Source organism: Schistocerca gregaria, chromosome 5 (genome assembly GCF_023897955.1).
Source record: "Schistocerca gregaria isolate iqSchGreg1 chromosome 5, iqSchGreg1.2, whole genome shotgun sequence".
Classification (NCBI taxonomy): domain Eukaryota; kingdom Metazoa; phylum Arthropoda; class Insecta; order Orthoptera; family Acrididae; genus Schistocerca; species Schistocerca gregaria.
The window spans coordinates 582,554,862-582,580,049 of NC_064924.1; positions in this window are offsets into that span (position 1 = coordinate 582,554,862).

Consider the following 25,188-nt stretch of genomic DNA (forward strand, 5'->3'; position numbering starts at 1 on the left):
CACAGATGTTAAGTCGCATAGTGCTGAGAGCCATTTGAACCAGGTCTCGAGCCATGTAATCCGACATCATCGTCGGTCCTCCCATCTCCATTAAAAAGTAGTAAATGGTTATCTTTGTTGAAGGAGGCGGTTCTTTACATAATTACGTATGTGGTTGATCGTCCGCAGCGTAATGAAAAGCTGTTATGAACAGATTTCGAACACGTCCGCAGCAATAAGAACGCTTGGTGTTTGAGAAAAACTATGGATATTCAAGGACGGTCAAGGCGCATTTGTCACAGAGACTGGTGTTTGCGCTTTCAAGGATGCTCGATAGAGTTTACAGCATATATATGATGGTGACAGACTTCACTATGCAAATTACGTGCAACGTAGAATACAGTGATTTCAAGGAAAGCGATGGATTGTTGCTTAAGTTCAAACATTGTAAAATAACGACATTTCTAGCACAGCATCAACTTGAAGATTTACAACAAACTGCGAAATAAATGGAATGAGATATAACAAACATACCTCGTCGTTCAGTAAGGACCTTGTATTCAACTCTGACTATAGGGAATTGAAGAGGAAACGCACATGAAAGGAACCCAATCAGGAAATTAAAGCTACCAATAGAGTTGTATCAAGATCAACTAAGATCAATCAATACCTTAACACATTCCTGTACAATTATGTCTACTATTAATCTGAGCGGCAAATTGGCTAGAAAGTTATTTATTGAGCTGTGAGAAGTTGGGGCGCTCTGCCGGTTACGATTGTTTCTGTTGTGTTTCATCTTGCAAGGGCAATAGCGAATCTTACGTCCCAGCAATCAAGAGTGTTGCAGTTGACTTAAGAGAACTACAGGTATGGTATGAGGACTGCTTTTGGGCAATAGCTGGTCTAAATAACCAGCTTTTCTTGATATCTTATCTTCATATAACAATTTTACTCCTTTAGAGCCGACTGCTTTTGAAAATTCTGGTAAAGGTCTTATGTGACTAAACTGCTGAGGTCATCGCTCCCTAAGTTTAATCACTAGCTAATCTAACTTGAACTAACTTATCCTAACAACAGCACACACACACCCATGCCTGAGGGAGGACTCGAACATCCGACGGGGGGAGTCGCGTGAAACCCTGACAAAGCGCCTCAGACAGCGCGTCTACCTCGCGTGGCATAAATCTATCTCTTGTACCCCGCGCGGCATCGATCTATCCCTTGTAGCTCCCAAGAAGTTCGCCTTCGATGTCGATGGTGCGATGCTTTGTAATCAGATTGGCGTACCATTATCCATTCGGCTTTTATGGTGCTAGTTAATGGATTGTTTTGAAAATTTCTCGAATGGCGACGATATCCATTTTGCGAAGTGTAGTAACATACATCCCATAGAAGATTGATCTCTGCACCTCCTGGACGTTCATTTTCTTTGGCCCCCCAACATATACTTGCTGAGTCATTCGCAGGTAGTATTATTCCTGTCATAAATGAGCCTTAGTTAAGATGGAACTTGCAACCTCGCACTCAGTGGGTTCCTCGTCATAGGCAAAAGAAAAAGTATAAGTCTAAGAGACACACACGCATCTATCTATTGAGTGTGTTCAACAATCTCAATAGCACTTCGAGATAACTGATAACCCACGAAACCCCCTAGGATAAAGGACTCTATACATTGTGGATAAAAAACACTGGTTTGAAAATTCCGGCTGGTTCCGGCGGAGGTTCGAGTCCACCCTTCGGCATCGGTATGTGTGTTTGTCCTTAGGATAATTTAGATTAAGTAGTCTGTAAAAGCTTAGGGACTGATGACCTTAGCAGCTAAGTCCCATAAGATTACACACACATTTGGACATACTTTTTATGAAAATTCAGTCTCAATGATTGCAGGATAATGGATAGTAGCATCGGTCACGATTTTGAGAGCACAAAATATACTGTGCAGCCACATTACTGTGTTTTTCAAAAGCCTGAAAGCTACCTCTTGCAGCGTGAAACGTGCAGGATGAGATTGGATGATGTTCTACAAGGTACCGGCAGGGTGTGAGGGGCGCGAACAGCCAGATCGGGATGGTGGCACTGCTTCTCTGTGGTGGCCCATTTCAACTTTAGATAAATCGCTCCGAATCCACATTACGATAACGACTGCACTGTTCGCTGCGTGTCCGGTCACAATTTATACACTGCTAGTGCTGCCGTCTGCTGTCTGTGAGTTGCTACATCACGCTGAAGTCAATATAGTTAGTTGTCAAGTTAATGCGACTGGACCGTGTATAAGCATGAGACTTCGGTGCGTCTCGCAGCTGTTACTTTCTCAAAGTAATTATTAACTACACATGCTAGGCAGAAACGTTACGGGGCAAGATTAGCGCAAAACAATTTTGGGGTTCACAAAAATCAATCCTCTCAACATAAAAGCACTCAGAATACGCCACCAGACGCGCAGCTGACTATGTGCTAAACTAAAGGCCCATCAATGCTACCACACAAAGAAAATTACTGTGCTCTGCGCCACGGGTTTATGGTAAGAAAAGTGTCACAATTCACTTCAATACTATTTACCAAGCCAATGGACTTGCCGCGTGGTCACACTAGCTCCCGTCAGATCATCGAAGTTAAGCCCTTTCGGGGTTTGGGCTAGCCCTTGCCGAGCCCAGCCGAGCGCTGTTGGTGCGCTGGGTGCACTCAGCCTTTGTGAGGCAATCTGGGCAGCGACTTGGTTGAGAAGTAGCGGCTCCTGTCTGGTTCTACGGGCGGGAGAGTGGTGTGCTGATTACATGCCCCTCCGTATCCGCATCCAGTGACGCCTGTGGGTCAGGATGACACGGTGGCTGGTCGGTACCGTTCGGCCTTCCAAGGCCTGATGGGACGGAGTGTAGAGTTTACTATTTACAAACTTCTGAACAATTTACAGCGCTTCCTCCACAGTGAGTTAGGAAAGCAGATTTGTTAGTCCATATTGAATGTGAATGTGAAATAAAAATATTTTGTAAGATGTTTCTTCTGAAGCTGGTTTAGCACTGTTTTCTAGGTATACCCGATAGCACAATAAAAAATTAGACGGCCCGTGTCATGCACTGGGAACACTGTAGGATGTGGACGAGTCTGTAGGAAGTGCTGTCTTAAAACTAGAGCGGCTGCCGTCCTGCTGTAACTGTTCGTGCTGTAGAGGTAAACGTCACACAAAATCGGGAGTTCATGTCTACTCACTCATTTATGTCTCTGAGATATTTTCGGCTACCTGCTAAATACAGGGTGTGCATAAAGTCTGGGATAACTTTCGATTATTAATTGCACAAGAACCAAACATTGTACATAATATTTCATTTTGAAGAGAAAACCTGAACTAACATATTTTAGGAATTTGCCGTTGCTAAATACATTTTGTATATGTAACGTGTCATTGTCACAATAAATGTACATCGATCCTGAAGCTTAACGTTCTAGTACTCATAAATGTTTTATACTGGGTGGTTATAATTAAACTTTCCCTATTTAACACGTTGTAACGAAAACCCAAATACCGTACGAGTACAAAACTTGGTACCATTAACATTAAGAACATTGGGAATACAAATAATGCAGGATCAATTCAACTGAAACACTTATAATGCGCCGCTACAGTGCATCATATGATTGAATACCGGTTGCATTACTGCTGCAAAAGTAGCTCAATATGGTACCCATCAGTGTCCAGGAGAGTCTGAAAGCGCAGAATTTGCATTTTACACAACAAAACGAAGCATATCCGTAGGTATGCCGGCTGCCTCTCTTGATATGGTGGGCATCAGCACATGTTGGTAAATCCTGTCCTTCAGGTAACCCCACAACCAGAAATCACAGGGAGAGTGATCAGGTGATCGTGCCTGCCAAGCGTTTGGAAATGATCGGCTGATAATTCGAACGTTTCTCTATGTGTTTCGGAGAAGCAAGTGAACTTCACAAGTGATGTGCAGTGGGACCCAATCTTGCATGAAAACTGTTGAGGTCAACGCACCTCCATCCTGTAGGATGGGTATAACACGCTGGCGAAGGATATCGCAGTAACGCTGGCCAGTCACACTGCACGTCCTTGGCACTTGAGCGCCAACCTGTTCAAAAGCGATTACGCCCATGATGAACGTAGTCGTGAAGCCATACGATACGGTGACACGTTCATCTCACACAGGAATGTTATGCAGGGTGATTGAAAATGAAATCCCCACACTCGGCAATTCTGTGAGTTCACCTCACCCGTCAGAGAAAAAAGAATTTCTTCTCTCTGTAGGATGGTACAGGGCCAGCCCTCGTTAACTGCAGTCCTTGCGAGAAAGTGGAGGGCGATGTCAACACGATGCTGTGCATCCTGTGGTGCAAGGTTGGTTGGTTGTGTGGTTGTTTTGAGGGAGGAGACCAGACGGTGAGGTCATCGGTCTCATAGGATTAGGGAAGGATGGGCAAAGAAGTCGGCAGTGCGCTTTGTAAGGAACCATCCCGGCATTTGCCTGGAGCGATTTAGGGAACTCACGGAAAACCTAATTCCGGATGGCCGGACTCGGGATTGAACCGTCGTCCTACAGAATGCGAATCCTGTGTGCTAACCACTGAGCCACCTCGCTCGGTGTGGTGCAAGGTGAAGTACGATATGGATCACGTACGAATACCGTTTGAGGATGGTTCAAAGCGTCTTCCGTACAGTGGACCAAGGGATGTGCAACTGTCTTGACACAGCCCACACACTTGATGACGATCGAGAATTACGAGCAGCGTTGTCTGACATAACAACTGCGATTTCATCAAACACTTGTGATACAACTGGTCGTAGGCCTCTTCCCGGTGTGACACCCAGTAGTCCAGTTGTTTAGAACTTCTTCATCAAGCTCCGCAAAGCAGGCGGATTAAGAGGACCCTCTGGTAATGCATTCAACTGGCGATATTCTCGAAGTGCAGCTGCAGCATTGTTGTTGTTATGATAAAAAAGCTTCCCCAATAATGTCCTGCTCCTTTTGTCCAACTCAACAACTGCGCTGCGACTGGTAAGATGCGTGAGACTATGAAGCACGATGACCAACCACGGTAACTGGTGGCCACAGTTGGAACTGGACGGTTTCTCTGTGACACATGGAAATCGTGCACACCATAACTGTACATTAATGCTACCAAGTTTAGTACTCGTACGCTGAGAAATTTCCCTGTTATAACGTGTTAAATAGAGCACATATAATTATAATCACCTAGTATATTACTTCACAACTAATGATCACCTTCAGATGAGTGTAGAAGACTTCAAAAAGAATGTGCATAAGATGTAATTGGAAGAAGTGCAAAATAATTCGGACGTAAAAAGAGAACTTGAGAAATCGCATATCATAGTGGGTGAATTTACGAGTACCTTTGTTGGGAAATGATATAAGAAGCGTCATAATATATTATGCAAGAAGGAAGGCGCAAAAGAATATAAGACATTGTAAAACTGATGGGAAAACATTGCTAGCGAGACAATACACAAAGTATTAATTACATAGTTCGCTTTCAAATCCCAGTGCCAAGGTACCGTACGCTCCGAGCGAAGCCGAAACAACACGAATATTGATAAAATTCAGTATCAAACAGTAATTCATTTTCTATATTTTAAGGGAAGCAAAGCTGTTAGAACGAGTATTGAATTGGTGTGTGTGTTCGTCAGTAATTTATCATCATATGATATATCGTTCTAGATGTAGAGACTCTTCCAGTGTGATCATACAAATCACCATGGCGAAGAACGAAGTGGCAGACCATCATTCTGTGAAGAACCATAAGTTTCAAGACAAATGGATTTGAGCACTATGGGACTTAACATCTATGGTCATCAGTCCCCTAGAACTTAGAACTACTTAAACCTAACTACCTAAGGACAACACACAACACCCAGCCATCACGAGGCACAGAAAATCCCTGACCCCGCTGGGAATCGACCCCGGAAACCCGGGCGTGGGAAGCGAGAACGCTACCACACGACCACAAGATGCGGGCCGTTTCAAGACAAGTAGCGGCCCTTAAAAGCAGCCAATCATTTTCGAAGGGACAATAGAGCATGAGAAGTTAAGTTATGGATCAGCTTCAGCATCCTGCACTACATTTTTGCTGGGTCCAATGACTGTTCACGTCCTTTCAGAAAGCCAGGTGAACTGAGGGAGAAGCGGAAACGTAGTATACTTATAAGGCAATCCCCGTGATTTCTTTTAATCACAATTAGTATATTGGGTGTATCACCAGTGCGTTACAATTCAAGCATTGGGAACGGAGTCACCACCGTCGAAATGTGAGCCGACAGGATCTTGCAGGGTGTTCCTAAGTTCTTTCTCCCCACATGGTGTGATGCTAAATGATTATGTTTGTAAGGGCAATGCATCACAGGTATATGCTATCGAAATTTGTTGACAGCGTTAGGAATGTCGAGACAGAGCACTAATCATGATTCATCGAGTTATAAATTTTTCCCCACTCAGTTCATTCCCCTGACATAAAATAAAATTTATTCTATCCTTTATAGGTGAAACCACAGTATGGTGGGTGTTTAAAGGATAAGCATGAGTTGATTATCGCCACGGAAGACAATGATTTTTATCTTGGAACTCTTCCATTTGGTGCGTGTTTGCATAGAAAAACAGTAATAGTAGGAAATTGAGTCTGCCTTGATGGAAAAAACCTTGTTATTTGTTTATTTCTTTATTCTCCCAAACTAGTTTCGGTAAAAATATCACCATCATCAGTGTTTTTTTCTAATCTTATTCATTGTTGTTACAGCATGTTTTAAGTAACTATTGTCGCTGTCTGCGACATATTTTCTGTGTCTTTTTCTGTTGCCGATTTTTACTTAGCGAACATCATGTCATCGTCGTTGGATGGTATGTGACTGCTTTCATACACTGAAAATCAGAAGTTTCGCATTCTGTGTCTGATAAAGGACATTAAGCCTTCTTGCTGATGATGATGGTTACATTTGTCGCCGAAACTAGTTTGGCAGAACAAAGAAATAAACAAATAACATGATGTTTTGCATAAAGGCGGACTCAATTTTCTGATATTACTGCCATGGGAAACTTTATGAAGAACCCAAATGCAGACTCCTAGAATCACGCTCATCGCAAACTCAACTGCCTTTCGAAAAAGTCTCGTTTTGAATTATGAAAATGCAGAGAAAGATGGGCATTATTACAGTGTCATGACCACAACCTGACTTATTTTGTAGGTTATATAACTTTCTTACTGTAGCTCATACTAAAGACAGAACGTAATTTTGCGCTCCGCATGGGTGATGCTTGAAGCGGTAGATTAAGCAGGACCTATTTCATTGGGTCCCTGCACACTAGTCGCTGCTTGCGAATTAATATTGCGCGTGTAGTCCAAACACGTGTGCCTTCTGGACAGATATGAACGTGAACATTATTTATGTACGATATACAATATAAAAAATATTGGCAGTCATAGAGCGATATAAACATTAATCTTTCTATAAACTGAAAGGTTTCCACAAATCCTCAGGCTCCGAACCAAAAGCTAATGTTAGTTTCGCTCCAGAGTAAAGACAACTGGTAAAGAACTTTTGAACAACCTATTTCCTATTACAGTTAAACCTAATTTCCTAAACGCGAAATTTCCCCTACTTTGACTCTTTAGTCCACATACCGGAGGCGGCTGCTTTGCCCATGAAATTTACTTTCATAAAGCTCAATTTTGTTGAACACTATTTAACAATTGTTAAAGTTCTGTCAAATTTGTGTAACTACCCTCAACACGCGTTACGGCAACGACAATGTGCGAGCATGACAAAAGCCTGACACTCGTAGCGCGGAACCTTTTAGCGAACGGATTTATGTGTTTAGCCTGTCCGATTTATTTAACCCTAGAGGCCCTACAGCACCAGAAAGCTTAGTGGTGGAACAATTCTTCAGAAGAGAAGATATCAGAGTGGACAAAGATTTTCGTCGATCCGTTACCCTTCTCGACAGAGATGAAAAATAGCTGATCAACCTAGCTTTGTGACGAGGTCGCCACACGTCTCAACCAGGGGTCTACATGGAGTTGTGACGGAGCAGTCTATTGCAAAACGTTACATATCGCCGATGACATAGCACGATGTCCACTATCTCCGTTGTATGTTCTTGTCACTCTCAGAGCCGTCCAGTGATACATACTACCAGCTGTAAATATAGTGCGTAATGGATATAAACCTCTGAAAAGAAGGCAGACGAGGCAAATGACAAGCGATTTGTTTCATCCCGTTTCTGGAGATCAGGAAACATGTAGGGTGAGACATGTTTGACTTCGTTTCATACTCGCAATCTTATTTCAGGTGGAATAGCCTCCAATATCTCTGTTAGAAACAGTTAAAACGTATTACAGTGCCACATACAGAAAAATTCACTGCTGAACAAGGTACCGAAATGGAGGAAAGAAATATATTTTCTAGAACCAAAGAAAAATGAGCCGTCGTTTTATATAGTATAGCCGGCCGTTGTGGCCGTGCGGTTCTAGGCGCCTCAGTCTGGAACCGCGTGGCCGCTACGGTCGCAGGTTCCAACCCGGCCTCGGGCATGGATGTGTGTGATGTCCTTAGGTTAGTTAGGTTTAAGTAGTTCTAAGTTCTAGGGGACTGACGACCACAGATGTTAAGTCCCATAGTGCTCCGAGCCATTTTTTTGTATATAGTTTAACTGATTTCGGTCTGTTAGCCGAAAGGTATTTTTCTGAGTTCTTCGCTGCGAATGTTGCCTTGAAACTGGTCTAATCACGATGGAAATGAAAAAGTTAGAAACCAGATAGGTGTGTATACGCACAGTTCCGTTGACTGGATTGCCATTGCGTAACTCTCTTGTCATTCACGGACAAATCGCTTAAAACGTACGCATTGTTTGCGATGAATTTCTGCTTATTCCACTCGCAATCGGAGATAACAAAGTGAGCATCTAATACATTACTAATATTGACAAAGTGCCGACCTCTTTAGGTAGTAAATTTTGCACACAATGAACCTAAACTAAAGCGTCTTCACCCCTCTTTATGCTACGTCAGTAGTAAGTAAACTTTTGACCATCATTGTAAAACGCTTTTGATGAAGAGTGACTAGGTACGGAGGGTGTTACTTGTTGGTTAATTATTCCACAGCTCGATGCTACTTGACTTGCCATCACGTACAACAGTACATCAGTTTTGATTTTGGCGAATATTTCATGTCTCCGACGCTAGCAGACACCATGGAACTCATGAGTTACTGCACCCATGACGCCATATCTAACCACGAAATGGGAAAAAGTTGTAGTTAATGATTCACCCATTGTTAGCAGTGAAAGTCTTCTGATTGTCGAGATATCGCTTATGGGGATCCACTACGCTCAATATTACTCCCAGTACTGTTTTTTATGTATTCAAACGACCTTCCGCTTGTTGTGAAACAAGAGAATTTGATCATTGTGTGAACGACAAGATTACTGAAATCGGTTCAAACTTACATACAGCAGCGAAGTGAATGGTAAATAATTTCCTTAAATTTACTATTGAGTTGTTTCACGTGAATGTGTATCACTCTCAATTTTAAAGAGGCACAACATCAGTTACGAACATCCGTCATAATTGTAACAAGATGTGAGCAAATAATTAGCAGAGTGTATACAAAGATTTTTGGGTGTTCATATTCATGAGAATTTACTCTTAGAGTCACCGGAAATGTTGGTGAGAGACATACATTGAAGTATTTTGCGTGTTTTCATTCAGTAGGGCCGAATTTCATATGATATAATGCTCTGGAATGAATCATGTCTAAGAATGAAAGAGGTAACGGCAAAAAAGTACTATAAGAATAATACGAAACGCTCATTCACGGTCATCTTAGAGGCATGAGTTCAACGAGTTACGCATTTTGACTACTTTATTTCCTCATGAAGTTAATTGTAAATAATACACTGCAAGTCAAAAGGAAAAATGATTTATAGAATTACAATACCAGAAATAAAGTAAATTCATTACTGCCCATTATGGTTTTATTTATCTCTAGAATGAATGTACAAACGAAAATTTTTGATCATTTACCCAACGACATACTGCGTACGACAAACAGAAAATTTAAGTTTGAAAACATATGGATGAAGTTCTAACTTCTATTTCACTATTCTTCTTTTGTAACGTGTGAAACGTGATGGGTATGAATTCTTGACTTACAACTGTATGAAAAAGGTCATTGTGAATGATCAGCATGCAGCAACATCTACATTTAAAAGCGCAAAGCGAACGTTAGCCTTCTCTCTGCCATATGCTGTTTCCGTAATTTTCTACAGATTTTCTTGTTGCTCCACGTGATGTTGCGTATTTTCCGGAATTGGTAAATATCTCGAGCTCTAAAATTTTATCTATTGCATAATAGAATAAAGCTATATGAATCACAGTATTGATTCTTCAGTTATAGAATTTTATGGTAAGCAAAGTTGCATAGATTTTCAGAACTCGTTATAAGGGATGTTCAGAACAAAATTTTATACATGGCTGCACGTTCAGAGACCGTGAATAGCTACAATTGAAAGAAAAACAGCCCTTGGTCACTATTTTTAACAAATTAACCTGATTTCAACACTGTTAGGAGTGTCTTCCTCAGAATTTAAAACAAGGAATGGTCTATATATTTTATACCATGGTCACAGAATTATGACTAAAAGCGTATGATAAGGTATAAGTACGGAATCATCGTAAAAGACTGGCAGTACTTATATATCATTTATAAAACAATAAATATGCCAAAAGGGCATTAGTCACAAAGATATTTAAGATAAAGAAAAGTGTGACGGCGAGTTAGCTATGCCACCTCCACCACGCGAGTAACGAGCAGCACCTACTGGCTCACCATCACAGGTTTCTTTATCTTAAATATCTTTGTGACTAATGCCCATTTGGCATATTTATTATTTTATAAATGACATATAAGTACTGCCAATATTTTACGATGATTCCTTACTTATACCCTATCATATGCTTTTAGTCATAATTTTGTGACCATGTTTTAGAATACAGACCATTCTTTGATTTAAATTCTGAGGACGACACTCCTAGGAGTGTGGAAACCAGGTTACTTTGTTAAAAATAGTGACCGAGGGGTGTTTTTCTTTCAATTGTAATGTTCAGAACGTTTCCATTCGAGGGCCGCAGAGCCCAGAATCTGAAGCTAATCAGGTAAAATTGCAGTGAGCCTTGTCGCAATCATCCAACCGACACATCAGTTGCAAGACACTGGTTTGCTAAAACACTGTGTCCTGTTGCTTGAAGAATTCCGTATCTGTTTGTTGCCTTTCCTCGTCTGACGAGAATCATCGACCGTCCAAGGCTCTTTTTAAAGGACCGATGGTGTTTCAATAGCACGGGGAGAGAATAGGACTCTAGGACATGTACTCGGGTGTCTCAGCAGTCAGTTGGTGTAACTTGAGGCTAGTCTTTCAGATCGGCAGGCGTCTGTCCAATCATGAGCAGGACAGAACTTGATGCAACATTTGAAAACGGTGATTTTCGACAGACATACTGCCTCATTCCCATTCTTCATTCGCTCTGAGGGATTTCTACCATTGGTTTTCCTTCGGCAGCTAAGAAATAAATAACAAGTTGTTTCTCCTATTGGGATCCGTTTAGTAAAATCATCGCCATAGTTCACGACTTCAGATTTTACCACAAGCAGGTTGAAGAGGCACGAATGTAAACCTTATCGCTTGCCTATATGTCGGTGTTATACCCACATCGGAGTTGCCCTGCGCTGCATATACCCAGCAGGAACACACTCAGACACATGCACTTTCTTATTTCGAGGGGTAAAGTGAAACTATAATGAGAAAGAATTCTGTACTTTCCAGTCAAGTTGCCGGTGGCCGCTGTAAAACGAGGAATCGCTTGACCGCATAATGATCTGTATTTGACGAAGTCACGGACTCTTCCACAGAAGGTTTCTATAGCTGGTAAATTAGCAAGGAAAACCAATTATCTCTGAGTTTTGATGACTGATATACAGGGGGTGCATGATGTCCGGAAACGCTTTCAATTATCTAGTCCACAAGAACTAACATTGTACAGATGTCACACATGTTGCATTTTGACGAGAAACAAACATCCGATATGCTGGCAGTCTGTTCTCGTATTCTGTCTGGAGCTCTCCTACATCACGTGGTAGAAACACTACAAACACAAGATCTTTAATGTGTCCCTACAGAGAAAAGTCACACGGAATGAGATCGGGGAGGAAATTTCATGAAACAGCAGTCCCATTCTCTAGCACTGACCATCCATCGATGCTGTAGCTACGTGTTGAGGTACCCACGAACTTCACGATGAAAACGGGTGGTGAAGCCCCATCATGCTGAAAGATGAACGCAGAGTCCGATTGCATTTGAGGCATCAGTCTTTGCTGCAACATATCAAAATAGGAATATCCAGTGACAGTGCTCTCAGCGAAAAAAATGGCCCGTACTGACAAGACACAAAAAACATTTACCTTTGGGGAATCACGCTCAAATTCATTGCATTCGTGTAGATGCTTTGTACCCCAGATTCCACAGTTATGCCTGTTCACTTTTCCATTAGTGTGAAAAGTGGCATCGTCGCAAAATATTAAGTGATCAACAAATCCCTCCCAATCCTCATTCAGTTGTTGCAACTGCGAACAAAACTGAGACGTTTGTCTTTGTCGCCAACAGTGAGCTGTTGCACTAGTTCCAATTGTTTCATAGACAGCTTCTGTCGCAGGACTTTCCACACTTTCGTGGGAGCCATTTCAAGTTCACGGGATGCACGTATACTAAAACGTTCTGTAGAATTTAAAGAAACGGCGCTTATTTCTTTTCCATTTGTCATAATTCAAAGCCTGTGCCAAACTATCAGAACGCATCTTGTGTGGTGACATATTCGATACGTCATTACAACGCACTGCGTAACCGCTGTAAGTACCCTACCTTCGACGTCCGAGTATCAGAAGTACACTTAAAAATGAAGAATAGAATCCTACTACATCCGTTCAACGAACATGAATGTAGACTTTTCACCGTCCTTCTTCAGTTACCGCCATTTTTTAGTATCCACTTTGAAATGATCGCTTGCCACTGCCATCCAGATTTACGTAATGCTTACACACCACCTGCTGATCCAGTAGTGACGAAAGTAACCGTCAGATAAACCTGCGAATGAACGATCAAGTTACCTGAGAAATCAAAAGTAATTGACACAGCGAGAGAGACACGGAGAGGAATAGGGAAAGGAAGAGAGCGACAGAGATAAAGAATATTAGCAGAGATGTGACGTTTCCTTTCCCCTCTCAAGTTGTCAGCCGACAGAAAGCAATACACGATGTTGTGGTTCGCAAGGAATTATAATTTAATCAGATAATCGACATTTTAAATCATAAGAGCAGTACGACTCAAGCTCTCTAGTAACGGGAACTACTTCGCAGGCAATGTGAGTCAAAAACAAAATCAGTTCGCTGAGCGACATAGCACCATTTTTTTAAATATGAGCAGGTTTTTCAAAGCTAAAAATTTATCATTGAGCTCTAGGAGAATTCCGGTACACTTTTTTGAACTTTCGCCTCTGCTCAGTCATGTAGTAGAAATTTAATATAGTTTTTATTTCATTTTTAAATGATGGCATTCACTTTTTATATGCTTCTATCTTCTTCTGGAATTACACAAATTACTTTTGCAAATTAGTGTTCCAAATCTTATAACATTTTCCGGGATACATTATATTCTACTGAAATTTGAAAGATTTGTTGGTGGGAGCTGGTGGTTCGATTGAATCTACTGCCAGGCACTTAATTGTGAAATACAGAGTAATCATATAAATGCAAATGTACTCTTGAAGGAGACCATCTTCCATTTCAAGCCACAAGACTGCGCAAGACCAATAAAATGTGGTTTAACCGTTCACAGAGTACATAACTAGTTTTAAAAAGTAATTAAATTTTCGTCACCATAAAGGTCTGCAACTGAAGAATTAAGAATAATTTGCAAATAGCTTTAATGTATGGCACAGAACGTAAAAGTGTTCATCTCAAAATATTAACAAATCCTGAATGAGATTTTCACTCTGCAGTGGGGTTTGCGCTGATATCAAACTTCCTGGCAGACTAAAACTGTGTGCCCGACCGAGACTCGAACACGTGACCTTTGCCTTTCGCGGGCAAGTGCTGTACCATCTGAGCTACCGAAGCACGACTCATCCCCGGTACTCACAGCTATACTTCTGGTATTGATTCTAAAATATCCAACCGCCTTAATACATGAACATTACTTATTGTGAAACTCTTTCAAAATGTATTTGACAAGAAATTACTCTGGTTGTAGTTAATACTTACTCTTCCTCAAAGAAAAGTGCAAAGCACTACAGAATCGTCCCCTCCCAGAAAAAAACTAAGGTTAAAAGATGTTATATTCATAGAAATGCGAGTTAAACACATGGGAACATTGATTCAAATGTATGTTAGAACACGTCAAAAAACTTGATGGTATTGTATCTGAAAGTCTGTGGTCAAATTACTTATAATCCGCTGAATAATATTTCCAATTTACACTCCCATCACTTAGTAGGTTATAAAATAAGCACAGAAATTAGCCTCAACTACGTATCGTGAATGTTAGCTCAATAAAAATTTTCTTAATACACATTGTTTTAAATTACAAGAGTGGGGTAAGCTTCGTGAGATTGTAATTTGGTTCATATTACATTTGGATTCTAATGGGAGATGGTATGAAATGTGAGAAGCACTAACAATCTGTATTAGGGAAGAGACTGGCTGCTATGATCAAAACACGCCGATCAAACCTGAATGTAGCAGAGATGCCGAATGAACCTGCTTGCGAATCTTTAGAAGAATGGCGGTAGCAGCGTGAAAGCCTGTAGGAAAAGTGCAGAGAATCCGTATTTCTGGATGACGATTCTGCTGCATGCATCACATATTTCGTATAAAAAGGATCGTAATATAGAATGTAGATTATGGAACGTATCTTGAAATAAATCCGTACGTCCAGCTTCCTCAAGGAAATGACAAGAATTGTCTAACATTCCTAAGAAATAATCCTCGCCTTCCTTGCTATTTATACAGGGCAGTGTATTTAAAAGTAGCCCGCCTCCCCTTTGAATGCGAATGTAACATTCCGTCTTCTGCTATAAACAGCAACAACGGCTAATGCAATTATTGATTTTTAGCGTTCTTATCTCACAATTTGAGCTTATTTCTCCAATGAAGTTCGACATTACTCTTTACGTTCAGGGAAATGACTTTCCCGATAAAAGAAAGAACAGAAACTGTGGAAGTATACGTGAAAATAGATTAGATTACGGAAACTCGCGAAATTTTGGGAGTCAAGTGTCCGTAAGGAGGACTATCAGCAAAGAGAGCAGAGTCTGAATAAAAACTGAATCACCTACGGATCTGTTCAAAATGTGCAACGACAAAGAATTCCTTTAATCAACACTCCAGAGGTTATAGCAGTCGCCGAAGAACTATGCAGAGTCCAAAGCAGCCTATACGTAAATTGCCCTATGAATGCGTGTAAGTAAGAGGAGTTGCCAGCGGATATAGAAAAGTCATAATTTGAAGCTATATCGTGTGACCGTGTGCAGCAGTCAGGAACTTGTAGGTTACTGCACGTGTTGGTTCAATAACATCAACGATAATTTGTTAGGCCCTTTACATTACATACTTAGTGACGAAACATGGTTTCATCTTTCGAGTCATGTGAACTGTCAGAACATGAGGTACCGGGCAACAGAGAACCCTAAAAAAGTGCATCAGCAACCACTCCATGATGAAAAAATCGGCGTTAGGTGCGGTGTAACAGGAATGCGCATTTTTGGATCGGTATTTTATGACACAGCCCTCTAAACGGTTGCAAATACTGACATTTTTGCTACATTTCATGCTCAACTATCTGCATACAAAAGACCATACTGCTTCTTCCAGCAAGATTGGGCAGCAAGCGACACGTCTAATATATCACTGGAACGAGTCCGTGATGTCTTCAGCGAGGAACGATTTGTCACCAAACATTTTTGGCCATCTCTTTCGCCGGGTCGAACCACATGGATTTTCTCCCGTAAGGACACTTGAAGAGTATGGTATATGAAACAAATCCACACACAGAAAACAGGAATTTGAAGATAACATCGGCCGTGAAGCTGCAACCATCGATTTCCCAACTTTATGCTGGGTTTATCTGAACATGCTTAGACGTGCACAGCAGTATATTAATGATGCAGAGGATCATTCTCAACTTCTTCTATAAATCTATTTTGCACTGTATTTTTCAATGTTAATAAACCAGTAAGTCCATTTCAGCACAACGTTTCTGTAATTTCACAGCATTTCCTTTAAACTTACATGGGCTACTTTCTTCTTCATTTGTAGATGCTTTAATGATACACCATTTCATGAAGTGATGGTTCTGTAGTGAACTTAAATTGCAAATCATTTACTTACCTCCATTTTCGAGCAACACAACTCGGATGGATTCATGGATACGACTCAGAAGGCGTCCGTTAATGGACTCTATTGTAAATTAGTGTAATTAAAAACGTCTATTTTTCATATTTCTAACCAGTTATTTTAGTGCTGTAATTAAATGACATGAGCTCAGCTTAATCACCAAATCCGCAACTCAACTAATGTTAAGAAGAAGAATTACTTTAGTTTTAATAGGAAAGGGATAACCGTTGCAAACTACATATGAGAAACCAAAGTTATGATCAACATTACTTCCAGAGTATATAAGCGTATTACATGCATATACTGCATCTATGTGTGTAACATGACATCTGCATAACATTAATGAATCTATCCGTATACTATTAGCGATTAAAAGGGATGATTCTGCATAGTGTTGAAGTGTTAAGATGAACAGTGTATACAACTCAATGTGTTTATTCGTAATTTACTGTGTTTTAGTTTTTAACTTCATTAATTTAATTTTTTTATTCTCACAGATTTTGTTATTCATTCACACTGCACTAGCACCAACCATTTAATGGTTGTACATATGCATTGGTTTGAATTACTGTAGCACATTAATCATATAGATTATTCAGCACGATGGACACCCCATTATCATTTACTAGTTCGTGAATAATTATCTAAAGTCGTGGATTCGCCAGACCGCAGGCTGACTCCACATCAGTCATCTGCTTAGTTCACACGTGATATCACTGTGACACACGTGAGTGTAAGCCAATGAATTCTGTTCAATCGAGTGCGCCACACACTGTAATTAATATTTTATTTAAATCAAGTTGAGAAAATAGTTTGTTATACATATTTGAGTGTAAGAGGGGACTCTATAACATCCCTATATCCAACCTTAAACTACAAAAGTAAAGAATTGATCCGATATCAATTTCTGCTATACTATACCATTTACACACATATGTAACGCAATTGTTGGAAATACTTCTAGATTTCAAGCTGAAGTGGAGAGTTAGAAGCTTACTAATCAGACCATCTACAATCACAAAGCATAATATGTTTGATTTTGCTGCTCGTACACAAGACACAACAATGCCATTACCTGTTACCAATGTAACACGGAATAGAAACGTAGCTTTCCCTTCAGTTATTTTGAGCAAAGAGTGTAAAGGTGAGCCTTCCTAAAGCGGCTTGGCGTTGAGAACCGGTTCCTTGCGAACGCCTTGATTTGCAGAAACAAAGTCTCACAAGATTATAAATTCGAATGTGCCTCATTAAAGTTAACTGAGGATTAGGTCTTTACCTTCTGTAATTCCGTTTATGTGAAGAGGGAATGTTTGGCACTGGATTTGGTGGTTCCATTTTGCCTGTGCTTATCCGCGCGTCTTCCTCACCAGTTCTCGACTGTAAAATATTCCCTTTGATATACCTTACGAGATTGGAGCGGCTGTCTTGAACAGAGGACGACACAAAGCGGCAGGTGCAGAAAGGGAATGTTTAATAACGGAGAGCAATTCGGTGCCTGAATCAACAGTTGCACGTGAAACCAGGGAATGGAATATTATAACAGGAGCACACTCGTCCGTGTTCTGAAAGGCGAGAATTAAATATACCATTCCTCGTGAGAGTTTTTTAGCCGATACATCACACTTCTGGAAATACATTATCGCAGTTTAAGAAAATAAGATAATACCAGACGTCGACTGTAGGGGAAAATGTCTAAAAATACGAAAGAACGGCACCAGCATTGCTTAGAAGGGGGCGAAACATATTCACCGTCGAACCAAATATGTATAAATAGCGCCAAGCCAAAGAATTTCTTGATACTGACTACGAAAGTATAGCAGCATGTGCATTTCGATGAATGGAAGTTTGCTTCCAGTCACCAGCCTTTTCCTTACAGTTGTTTACTCTCTAATTTCCCATTAGAAACTTGGAAGATAATTTCGTATTTATTAACATATGTCCTATCACCTTGATGCTTCTCCTTGGCAGTGTTTCCCAAATATCTCTCTCTTCGTCTATTCAGCGAAAAACCTGCTCATTCATTGTCTTGTAGGTCCACCTATTTTCAGCAGTCTTCTACGGCGTAACATATCAGTCAATTCGCTTCTGTCCTTTTCCGGTGTTCCTACGGTCCATGATCTACTATTGCCTAGTGGCGTACTCCAGCGTAGATTATCACAAATTATTCGTCACACTGAGGCCTATATTCGATACTAGTAGACCTCTTTTAGGCGTGATTGTGCTCTTTCACTGTGGTAGGCTCCTTTTTGCGTGCTTTCAACAGTGTGGGAGAAATATGCATTCCCGTCTCACACCTTTCCCAATCCGAAAACTTCTTTCTTAGTCTTTCATTGTTACGGTTCAATCTTGTTTCTTAGACAAATTATATAGCGGATGATCAAAAAGTCAGTATAAATTTGAAAACTTAATAAACCACGGAGTAATGTAGATAGAGAATTAAAAATTGACACACATGCTTGTAATGACATGGGTTTTATTAGAAATATACCACAGATGGCTCTGGACAGCAAAACTTCTACCGTGACCGGTGAGAGGTAGGCCGAAATGTTACAGAATCGCATCATCCCCGGTCTGGCTGATAAACACCTGCTGGAACATACGATGTTTATGCAGGATGGCGCTCCACCCCATATTGCTAGACGCGTGAAAGAACTGTTGCGCGCGTCGTTTGGTCATGATCGTGTGCTTGGCCTCCCAGGTCCCCACACCTCAGTCCGTGCGATTATTGCTTTTGGGGTTTCCTGAAGTCGCAAGTGTATCGTGATCGACCGACATCTCTAGGGATGCTGAAAGACAACATCCGACACCAATGCCTCACCATATCTCCGGACATGCTTTACAATGCTGTTCACAACATTGTTCCTCGACTACAGCTATTGTTGAAGAATGAGGTGGGACATATTGAGCATTTCCTGTAAAGAACATCATCGTTGCTTTGTCTTACTTTGATATGCTAATTATTGCTATTCTGATCAGATGTAGCGCCATCTGTCGGACATTTTTTGAACTTTTGAATTTTTTGGGATCTAATAACACCCCATGTGATTCCAAGCCTGTGTGCCAATTTGTACCTCTCTATCTACATTATTCCGTGATTTATTCAGTTTTCCAATTTATACTGACTTTTTGATCACCCGGTATTATGTGTCCGTCAGTATTCCTTACACAAATTTTTCTGAGAATTTCGAAAACCTTGCCCATTTTGGATACTCGAGCGCTTACTCTTCGTCAATATAATCTGTGAAGGTGTATTTATTTTATATGTTACATCCGTTATGAAGTGCAATGGTACAAATTCTTGTCTGTCCTTTCCCTAAACTGATCGACACATAAGGATCCACAATGTTTTTTTTTCCTTAAGAGATGTACACACAACGTCAAGTGTGACATGTGGTCTGTCACATAGAATAACTGAACTAGTAAGCTGAAAAATCCGGTAAGTAAGTAAGTTACTAATGTTTATGATTAAAGAGGAAAAACTCCACTCCAATTGTTTGCTTAAAGAGTAATTTCATTTTTTATTACAAGTTAATTGCTGTTACAAGTTACTATTTGCAATGTTAATCTAAATGTGAAATACAGATGTCCCGAGGTGTTTTTCTAGCATAAATAATTCAGCAGGTAAAGGAATAATTCAATAGGCAATGAAATGACGTGCTTGTAGCATACAAAGTTTTCAACCCCCTTGCAGGTGAGGGGAGTGTGTCAGTGGGTGACAAGTGGATACAGAGCGGAGCCAAAGCTCACAGTGGCTGGCGGGCGCTCGCACCGCTGGAGCCGCCGCGGCTGATTTATCGCCCTCGCTCGGTCTGCCAGCACCGCCGGGGCGGGGTAGCTGGCGCACGCCGCGGCGCCACTGCCGTTCAACCGGCGGTTAATTAACAAACTTTCTTGATTGTGTTTCCGCGGAGTTACTAGACAGCGATTTGTAAGAGGCGCCAACAGAGAGCCACTTACCACGAATTATTCACATTCTGTCACGGAAGCAAGTGTCAAGTTCAAATACGGGGTGTTCAAAAAGGCTCTCCGCAGTGCCGTATGATTGTTCGCCTGCCTCGGTTACTTCCCTTCAAGTGGACACTCCCAGAATCCCACTGTTTCGATTATCTCACCCAGCGTCAGTAGTATCGTTGGTGTGTGTCGTTACCTGTCGACGTAAACGCATAAGTGTAGTTCCTTTGTTTCGTTTTTGTCAGTGTTAAAGTGCTAACCATTGACGAACTATGATTTTAGTCGAACAAGTGCTCAAAGCTGGCGGTAAATACACAGTTTCAGTCCGTCAAACATTTAATTCAGTTTTTTCCGGAGACGACCCCCCCACATCGCGATACTGTGCAGCCGGCCAGAGTGGCCGAGCGGTTCTAGGCGCTACAGCCTGGAACCGAGCTACCGCTACGGTCGCAGGTTCGAATCCTGCCTCGGGCGTGGATGAGTGTGACGTCCTTAGGTTAGTTAGGTTTAAGTAGTTCAAAGTTCTAGGGGACTGATGACCTCAGAAGTTAAGTCCCATCGTGCTCAGAGCCATAGGATACTGTGCATTATCTGATTAAGAAATTTCTAAGTACGGGTTCAGAGACAGATGCACCGAGAAGTGGTCGTCCTATCGCTTTGTCTGATGATAAACTACTCGATATTACCGATAAAATGTCCATGAGTCCGAACAAATCACTAGGAAAACTCGCCCAGGGTGTCGATGTTAGCGTCGGAACGGCCCATACAAAAAAATGGAACTTTTCCCATACAAAGTCACAGTCGTGCAAGAACTGAAAAATATTGATCATTGCCAGGAACTGTATTATTATCAATGGTTCAAAAATTTCGTTCAACAAAATGGAAAGGATATTCCTAATGAAACGTTTTTCACTAATCAGTCGTGGTTTCATTTCCGGGTACATAAATTCGCAAAATTCTCATATATGGAGGACTGCAAATTCATTGTGTTTTCCTGAGAAACCACTTCATTCTGTGAAAATAGGAGCCTGGATTGCCATTTCTAGACGTCGGATTGTGGGTCCCATATTTTTCAACGGAACAATAGACGAACAACGATACTGCAGTGAGTTTCATTTCGGTAAATTTACTGCGCATACGGCATACTCGGCTAACAATCATACGGCACTGCGGAGGGACTTTCTGAACACCCCGTACTTGACACAAATCAACCGCTAATGTAAGTAAAAGACCTTTAAACACGAAAACAAGTAGCATTGCCGAATGCGTGGATAGTATCGATTTTTAGTTTAATTTAGCTTTGCATAACAGGCTTCAGTCGGGTCGAGATAAGTATGAAATTCTTCTCCTTAATCAGTCGTTGAAACCTGTTCTTCTGTAAAGGGAGTGTGGAGAATGAACTGGAACTTTATGAAATAATACGAGTGACACTGACTTGAAAACTATCGCGTTACAAACAAGTATGGATTAACTGGTGTGGTTGTAGTCATTTAATTAACAATAAAGTCTTCCAAAAGCTGGAAAATAGGCAAACAATTTGTTTCAATAGCTTTACTGGCGTATAATAACAGTATAAAAGATTCAATCACATAATTTAATGCCACGCACATTTATAGTAGAAAATTATCATCAAGGAAAAAGAATATGGCAACTCTGTTTATCAGATTGCCGACAAGTTTCTTCATTAGGTACAGAATAGCTGTGCTGCCTAGTTAACACAGAGGATACAGTTTTACGTTAGAATACTCGAGTTTCACTCTGGGTTTTAGTGTATTCTTTTTGGTAATTTTGATATGTCCATAAATGCTGTAGCCTGCATTGCTTCTTAAACCGTACGTATTCTACAGTTACAGTTTGTTTAACACCGAACATAAATGTCATTGTTGAGACATCTCAAAAATATACATGAGGACTAATAGTAAGTTAAAAATAAAGTACCTCTCACTAGACAGACAGAGATAACTGCCAGACTTGAGAATGTGGAGAAGCTGACACATTAGAATGCAAGACAAAGAACATAATTGATGCTTGTGACTTATCTAATATATTAGTTATGACTGTACTGTTGCTGGTGTAATTATGGTCGTGTTTTATCTAAAATTATCCTTACATGTCACGATTTCTATCGAATGGCCATCGCCTCCATGTTGTCTTTGAAACCGCAAGTGCTTTCGGTACTCATGCTATGTCATGACAATATGTGGCCAGTTTTCAGGTGTGTTTGCATGAGGAAGGTTGCTGATGTGTAAAATGTACTGTTCTGCTGTGTTATTGCTTACGAAGTTGACAGTTAATGCGATCGTTAAATAATATCAATAGCCTATTTTTCGTGTACCGGTTTTGTATTTCTTGTCGGTGAGGTTTTGTTGTAATATCCGTCTCCTAACGCAGATGTAGGTGGCAGATGAGGGTCATTGACCGAAACAGGTAGTATATTATTTAACTGTTCTTATGCAGCCAAGTGTCATGTTTCCTGAAGATGTATCCGCTGCTGATATTGACCTGAAAAAAATTGATAAGATAATACACTTGCTACGTTCAGTAACTGAGACGGTTCTAATGTTTTAAATGGACGCATTTGTCCCATAACAATATACATTCTTCAGAGTAAACTTCCACCTCCAAACGTTTACTGGATTGTTTGATCATGCTTCCCTGAACCCTACGCGTTATAGCAGCGTCCATATTAAGGGAACAGTGGGGAAACAAGCTAGCAGTTCTTCCTTGTTCCCTGTTTATAAAGAATGTATGTTAACATTCCAGACTTTATATCTGAGGGACTGTGCAAGATCGTATTTGATGGTGTGTGTTACTTCGGACAAGCTGACATGGACACAAGAGTAAAACTGCTGACGAATAGATTTATGCGGCCCAGCATTAAGAAGAATTTCTGTTGATCGAGGAGATAGTGCACAGCATGTCAGCAATGCAATGTGGTCATACATTTGCGTAGACAGGTCGCAGACTTCTCAGATACGGAAGACCCATTGTTACTTGCACATTTATATATTGTTTAACTACTTTCCCCCTAAGAATGGCTTTGGTACTTACTTGTTGCCTTCGACAGCATACTCGATGGGCCGAGGCAATACCGATCACCAACGGAAACGGTAGCAAGAACTTTCTGTGAAGAAGGATAGTGTGGTTCGGCTGCCCGTCACACGTCACCAGAGATCAATTACAGTAGTTCCCTCAGTCTCGCTCCTTGATCAGTACAAAACGTCGGCTTTCCCACATTATCGTACCACCAGTTACCACATTTAAAAAAAAAAAAAAAAACTGGATGGTGAAGTGATGTCAGAAAACACTAAACGCTGTTATCATTTGCTATAAAAAAATTTTGCCACCTCCATACTGATTCAGGATTTTTAAGCTACTGAAGTGTTTGCAAACCAGACTTCTGGGCTTCCATAGTGGAGATGATATATCGAGAAGCTATATACCTACTCTCAGAGCTATTTTCCAGAAGGGCCGTACCGTAAGCCGCAAACCTACAACTTTTATTTCGGCAAGTTGAAAGCGAATTTGTGAATATACACCTAACTCCAGCACCATGGCACAGGTATAACAATATTTTAGTACTCAAAAAGTTGCAAACGTGCTAGCACATAATGCTAAGGACTGGTCCCCCTTAGGGGCCACAGTACACTAGGCCGTACAAAGTATTTCAACGGAGCGTACATACGTATGTATACAATGAAATGGAAACAGTAAACCGAATCCACTGACGTTTTTAAATTCTGTTTGCTCATTGGAGCTGAGATCATTGTATGTTTGTTCATTATTCACTACTGTAAAGTCTGGAAGGAGACTAAACCTACTGAAGTGCAGTAATGTCATTTATTAGTTGGTTATAAATAGCATCAAAATAGCTACAATGACCTTACCTTATTGTGATTCACTGCACGTTCTTTTGACAGTGAGGTTAGTAGTAAATCCAATACTAATTATTTTATTTTATTATTCCCTTTACAGTATGCCTTCAAATTATTATTTCTTATTTCAGACCACAGTCCAGAGAGCAACACCGTTAGTGACAAGCTAAGATTGTTCTAGCAATAGCGTAGCCTCGTCCACAGTTGCGTCAGCTAATGTATTTGTGGGTTCAGCGGACGCGTCTGGTGACACTGCACTCTGCAGGATGATGTGACCTAGGTGTCGGACGACGATAGTAGGCCAAACCTGCCGCTCTTTCCCCTTTACTCTTGTAGGGCATTTGTAAAGGAGTTCATACACAGTCCGTATGCAGCATAACGTGAGACCACATGCCAAGGTGTTTCTGTATGAAAACGTGGGGTCCACATTTCGTGGCGCTGTGGATGGACGGAAAGCGTGAATGCAGTTCTTCATTTGTTGTAAGACGAAGGGAGGATTTCTATGAAGATGGCCCCATTTTTAGCAGAAGCGACAAAGTCTCTCCACCAAAGCGCGAATATAGGGTTTGAGTACCCCCTTTAAACCTAACAATACTAGCTGCAATTCAAATAGTCAAAGAGAACTATGACGTGTAAAGGCCGACTTTGAAGTTCAGTGCCATAGTTCTCCCATACCGTTACTTGATAGTCGGTATCTGGCCGTATGATGTTACATGAAACCACGTAAGTTCGCTACTTCGTCGAATACGGGGACTCAAAACTGACAGCCTAATCCATAGTTGTATCGTACATCGGTGTGACGGCCGAATCGTGAGATCTGCATGGTGAGAAAGGGTAGTGTGACTGTTTGTGCCAGAACGTTCATAACGGGCACTAATTCCACCATGCACGTTTACCTACCGATCACCGACAATAGAT